This window comes from Mauremys reevesii, linkage group 15, assembly GCF_016161935.1.
Source record: "Mauremys reevesii isolate NIE-2019 linkage group 15, ASM1616193v1, whole genome shotgun sequence".
Taxonomy (NCBI): Eukaryota; Metazoa; Chordata; order Testudines; family Geoemydidae; genus Mauremys; species Mauremys reevesii.
The window spans coordinates 21541225-21546677 of NC_052637.1; the positions used below are offsets into that span (position 1 = coordinate 21541225).

Here is a 5453-nt window from a genome sequence, read left to right on the forward strand (position 1 = left end):
GTCACTGTACTCCTTGAGTGCCTGCTGTTCTAGTGAATTTCTCCATACAGCCCCCCTGCTATCCTCATTGTATGGATGGGGAATTGAGGTCTAGAGAGATTCCCATTAAAATTAGTGGAGTTAGGAGGCAAAAAATCCCTTTGAGGTTTTGGGCCTAAGTGACTGGCCCGAGGACACACAGGACATTGGAGGCAAAGCAGGAACTCAACCCACGGCTCCTAGAACTAGGGCTAGTTGAAAATTTTCAATAGACACATTTTTGGGTAGAAAATTGGGTTTTTAACTAATTGAACATTTTTGTGGAAAGCTTCTGCTTTCCATGCACATTTTTGATTTTTCACTGCAAAACCCCAAACCAAACATGTTGAGGGTTTTGGATAAAGTCAATTTTTTTTTTTTTTTTTATAAAAAGCAAGATTTTCTTACTGCTCTCCCTGGAGCACAGGCCATTCTCTAGCTGCGGGACCAGCCTTCCTCTCAGTTATTCCTAGAAAAAACAGAGCTGAGCCAAATATGGCACCTCCAATCCAGCCCAGTGAGGAGGCACCTCAAATCCTCAAGCTGTGAAGTTGGTACCAGGTTAGAGCCAAATCTGCAGGGGGTCCTATCCAAGGCCCCAGTACAGAAGGTCCAAACTGCCGAAGATGAAGCTGTTACCTTTCTGGCCTTAACCACACAAAGACCCCAAGGAAGTTGAGAAGGAATTTGAAACCTTCTTCTCACAAACTCTCATACATCAGCCCCCTGAGGTGACAGACCAGGGTCAAGAATACACAATATTTGCCAACAAAATGACTCCCTGGACTCCAGGCGGGCACAGAGACTAGCCAGGGAAGCCCACTGCCAATTAAACACAAGGGAGGTTAACAAGCTGTCAGGAATCAGAACCTGCAACAAAGTTCATTTCCAGACCACCCCATCAGTGCAGTTGGCCTGCAGCAGGTAGCCAGATTGGCCACTCCACATGACTGGCTGGAAGGACCAGCAGGCTGGCTCTTAAGCCAGCAGCAGCAACTTGCTGGCTGCTCAGTGCTCATGCTCACCACTGTGCCTGCTCCTGTCTTACCTTGTTCTTGCTACTTCTATCTTGCCACCCAGCCTTGCCTCGGTCCTGCCCCTGCCTTGAACCCCTCCTTGCATGCTTCCCTGCTCTCTCCCCCTTGGCTCTGCCTTCCAAGTTCTGACTCCATCTCTGACCCTAGTTCTTGGTTCCAGATGCCTGCACTGACCACTAGGCTAGAGCACCTTCCTTCCGCTTCTCTGACACAAGGGAAGGTGAGTTCTCTAGGGCCTGAGATTCAGGAAACCTGGGTTCCATTCCTGTCTCAACTAGCACCCCGTGTAGGGTTGCCAACTTTCTATTGGCACAAAACTGAACACCCTAGCCCCGCCCCTTCCTGATGTCCCTCCCCTTACCAGAGGCCCCTCCCCCACTCACTACATTCCCCCTCCCTCCATGGCTCACTCTCCCCCACCCTCACTCACTTTCACTGGGCTGGGGCAGGGGGTTGGGATGCATGAGGGAGTGAGGGCTCTACGTGGGGGTGCAGGCTCCTGGGTGGGGCCAGGAATGAGGGGTACAGGATGCAGGGCGGGCTCCGAGGTGGGGCAGATAGATGGGGTGTGGGAGGGGGTGAGGGCTCTGCCTGGGGGTGCGGGCTCGGGTGGGGCTGGGGATGAGGGGTTTGGGGTGCAGAAAGTGGCTCCAGGCTGGGGGGGTGGGGCTGAGGGATTCAGAATGTGGGAGGGGCTGCGAGTTGAGGCAGGGGGTTGGGGTGTAGGAGGGGTGAGGGATCTGGGGTGGGGCTAGGGAGGAGGGTTCAGGGTGTGGGAGGGGGCTCTGGGCTTGGGCAGAGGGTTGAGGTGAAGGCGGGGGTGAGGGCTCTGTGCTGTGGGGTGTGGGCTCTGGGGTGGGCCCAGGGATGAGGAGTTTGGGGAGTAGGAGGGGGGTCTAGGTTTGGGGTGGGCTCAGGGCTGGGGGTTGGGGTGTAAGAGGGGGTATGGGCTCTGGGCTTGGGGTGCTGGCTCTGGGGTGTGGCCAGGCATGAGGGATTTGGGGTGTAGGAGAGGGCTTTGGGTTTGGGGGAGGGCTCAGGGCTGGGGCAGGGTGTTGCGGCTCAGGGTTGGGGAGTGGGCTTACCTTGGGCGGCTCCCGGTCAGCGGCACAGCGGAGCAAAGCAGGCTTCTGAGATGCAGCATGGAGCCAGGAGAGGTAGGGACCAGCCTGCCTTAGCACTACAGCACTGCTGACTAGACTTTTAATGCCCTGGTCAGCAGTGCTGACCGGAGCCACCAAGGGTCCCTTTTCGACCATGCTCTGGGTGGAGTTTCAGACATGGGTGATGCTCTGGCTGCTGTTCTGTGATGCTAGAGTTGCAAAGTGCTGCTTGTTTCCAGAAGCTGCCGCCAATGTCAGTTGTGATCTGTGATTCTCATGCAATTAAGTGTCGCCTGTGGATAGTCACTTAATTGTTCTGGGGATACCCTGACACTCGCTTTATCTGCTGACTTGGTTTTCTTAAGCTGGAGAAATGGGAAGCTGCCCTTCCAGAGTACATCTTAGACAGGGATGACCGTGAATATGACTAACAGCTGCAAGGAGAGTGCCACTCATGATTGACGGCATCCACATTGCAGCTCAGAATAGTTATCACATTCCCTTCATCTCTAGAGCCTCCCTGAATCTCCCAGCGCATCCCCTCTCTGCTGTCTTGGGACTCTCTTGTAGCACCCGCCATCGGGGATCTGAAGGGAGGTGTGCCAGCTGGGATGTGCAGGGCTCCCAAAAGCCAGCATTCAGCTGGGCCGAGAGCTGGGCTCTGTCCATTCCCCTGGTTTGCTAGTCGGAATTGTTCAGCTGGTGTTTGGCACAATCCAGTGTCAGCCTGTGGGAAGCTTATGGGCTGTTCCCTGCCTCTGTTTCTTCAGGTATTTGAGATCCATGGGTCAGAGTTCAAGCTATGTCATTGGTCACCTCTGTTACATGGTATTGCTGCTCTTCCCTCAGTACATGACCTACAATTTATAAAGAGGGAGGCCTGGATGACTCAGTGTGACTTCAATTCCCGAAAGGGGAAGACAGAGGTAAGCAGCCCCAGGGAATTATGGGAAATTTGAAACTACCTTCTTTCCACATTTCCACAAGAAAACATCTTTGGTTATGCCAGAATTTTCACTTATTGATGCTCCCTACTGCCTGAGAGACAGAAAGATACAAAAGCCCTGGGATCAAAATTTATGAGCTACTTATCCAACTTTCTATTCTTATACAGATCCATGGGACTAGAACCCAAGTCTACAGAGACTGAACTGGCTGATAATGACACATTGCTACCAGGAGGGCATATAGTGCTCCATCTTGGGACCACTCTGGAGATTAGGGACCACTGGAAGTACCGCCCACAGGATCCAGTGTGACAGAACCCTGAAGCCCTCTGATTGGGCAAGTGCACTATTTAACCTGGGCAGGGGGTGGGGGGATGACAGGAAGTTGTCTGGGCAATTCCACAAACTTCTGGCTGGCTTTGATGCTAGACCATACCTTGCTATCTGGTCTCTGACCCAGCCTGACTCTTGTTTATTGGTCCTGGCTGCAGTGATTCCTCTCTGACCCCTGCTCATTGACTAAGATGTTGTGGCCTTCCTTAACCTGTGGACACTAGCCCAGCTGTGACCACTAAGCCAGATTGCCTACATCCTGGTCCTTTACAGTTTGCCCAGACCCACTTCTGACCCCCCCGGCCCGTGGAAGACCCTGAGCATGGATATGGAAGAGGGTCTACCCCTCTCTCCTGGGTACCAGATCTGCAGGAGTGGGTTGTGCAATTCCAAGCCTAGAACTATCTGCTGTAGTCCCACATGGCGTGACTCCTAGCAGAAAATCAACATTCCACAAACAGCATCAGAGGGGGAGCCGTGTTAGTCTGGATCTGTAAAAGCAGCAAAGAATCCTGTGGCACCTTATAGACTAACAGACGTTTTGCAGCATGAGCTTTCGTGGGTGAATACCCACTTCTTCGGATGCAAGTAGTGGAAATTTCCAGGGGCAGGTATATATATGCAAGCAAGAAGCAAGCTAGAGATAATGAGGTTAGTTCAATAAAGGAGGATGAGGCCCTGTTCTAACAGTTGAGGTGTGAAAACCAAGGGAGGAGAAACTGGTTCTGTAGTTGGCAAGCCATTCACAGTCTTTGTTTAATCCTGAGCTGATGGTGTCAAATTTGCAGATGAACTGAAGCTCAGCAGTTTCTCTTTGAAGTCTGGTCCTGAAGTTTTTTTGCTGCAGGATGGCCACCTTAAGATCTGCTATTGTGTGGCCAGGGAGGTTGAAGTGTTCTCCTACAGGTTTTTGTATATTGCCATTCCTAATATCTGATTTGTGTCCATTTATCCTTTTCCTTAGAGACTGTCCAGTTCCACAAACAGTTAGCACAGTCTCATGCTCCAGGCTCAGGTTGGACACTGCCCTCTGAACAGGGGCCCGTGCTACCACTACTTGAACATTTTGATGGGCACCGCCGAACGTTCAGAGGGTTCCTGAACCAATGCCATCTCTTTTTCCTGCTCCACCCTTGAATTTGTCCCACTGCCCAGGCCAGGGTGGGACTAGAGATCAGTTTGCTAGCTGGAGAAGGATTGGATTGGCCTCCCCCATGCTGAAGCAGGACCATCCAGTGCCAAGGGACTGAAATGCTTTCCTTTTCCACAATATTTGGTGTCCCTCGTCATGCTTGCTCACCAGAAGCAGCACTACGAAGGCTCCCACAAGGGCCAGCTGCCTTATACGCTGCCCACTTCCAGTGACTCATGGCTGATGTTGAGTGGAATGAGGCAGCCCACCTGTGACCACTAGGCCAGACTGTCTATGGCCCGGTCCCTTACAAGTTTCTCCTACCCCATTTACACAGAGTAACTGTCTTTGCATGTACGTGTGTATCCTGTTTGAAAAGGACACGCTGCAGCCACGAATCACGTTGCTGTGGAGTGCTGGCCAAGGGCTGTTTGGGAAGGGCTGTGTTACGTATTCCATCCCAAACCCACAGAGCAGGCTGCGGTGAAAGCTTTGACTGTTTGGAAAGATATTCCTGGTTCTCGCTAGATATTCTGCTTCTGTTCTTGCCGTACGGATGAGGACCTCGTCTCAGACCAGTGCTTCCGCTGTACATTGTTCCCTCATACCAATGGTTTCCATTTCTTGTTGCCTGTCATCATTCCCTGTAGGCAGTGCTCCAACCCGTTTAGCAGTCATTATATGTGCTCAGTGCTATTAGGGCAGAACATCCCTGTCTCTCCATGACAGGCATATAGCCAGAGGTCAGGTGCAGTGCTCAGTAGTGCCATTAATTGTCCCAGCCCATAAAAAAACAATATTTTCTATACCTACTGGAGCATTAGTTGTATCTTTTGCTCTCCAGCTGCAGTGCACTTGTCTGGTGTGATATATATTTGCAGAT

General features: G+C 51.8%; 1 long non-coding RNA gene across 1 annotated transcript; it reads left to right on the forward strand.

Moving 5' to 3' along the window:
* Window positions 1-1071: 1071 nt before the first annotated feature.
* On the forward strand, window positions 1072-4679 carry LOC120383145. Its single transcript, XR_005588345.1, has 3 exons — window positions 1072-1275; window positions 2929-3084; window positions 4403-4679. It is a non-coding gene; the product is annotated as an uncharacterized LOC120383145 (long non-coding RNA).
* The last annotated feature ends 774 nt before the right edge of the window (window positions 4680-5453 follow it).